The sequence below is a fragment of the Penaeus monodon genome, chromosome 30, assembly GCF_015228065.2.
Source record: "Penaeus monodon isolate SGIC_2016 chromosome 30, NSTDA_Pmon_1, whole genome shotgun sequence".
Taxonomy (NCBI): domain Eukaryota; kingdom Metazoa; phylum Arthropoda; class Malacostraca; order Decapoda; family Penaeidae; genus Penaeus; species Penaeus monodon.
In genome coordinates this window covers 12648431-12648690 of record NC_051415.1, presented here as the reverse complement: position 1 = coordinate 12648690, position 260 = coordinate 12648431, and positions in this window count along the sequence as shown.

The window sequence follows — 260 nt, the reverse complement described above, 5'->3', positions numbered from 1 at the left end:
CAGGTAGGATGGGAAAGGCAAGAATGACCTTTAACAATGTTGAAATTGTTAAAAATTACGATTCTTTAAATATAAGGCGCGTGAGCCGTAACAGTGCCACCTGAATTGGCTATTTCACGGTAAGATGCCACCTGAAGTTCGCTTACTTTGGGAAGTATTCTCCGTTTAACTGTAACAGAGAAATTACGTAAACATAAGAAGAACAAAGAACATTAAACGCAGACAAAAGAGAGAGTAAATAGAGAATGTACAATCATTTT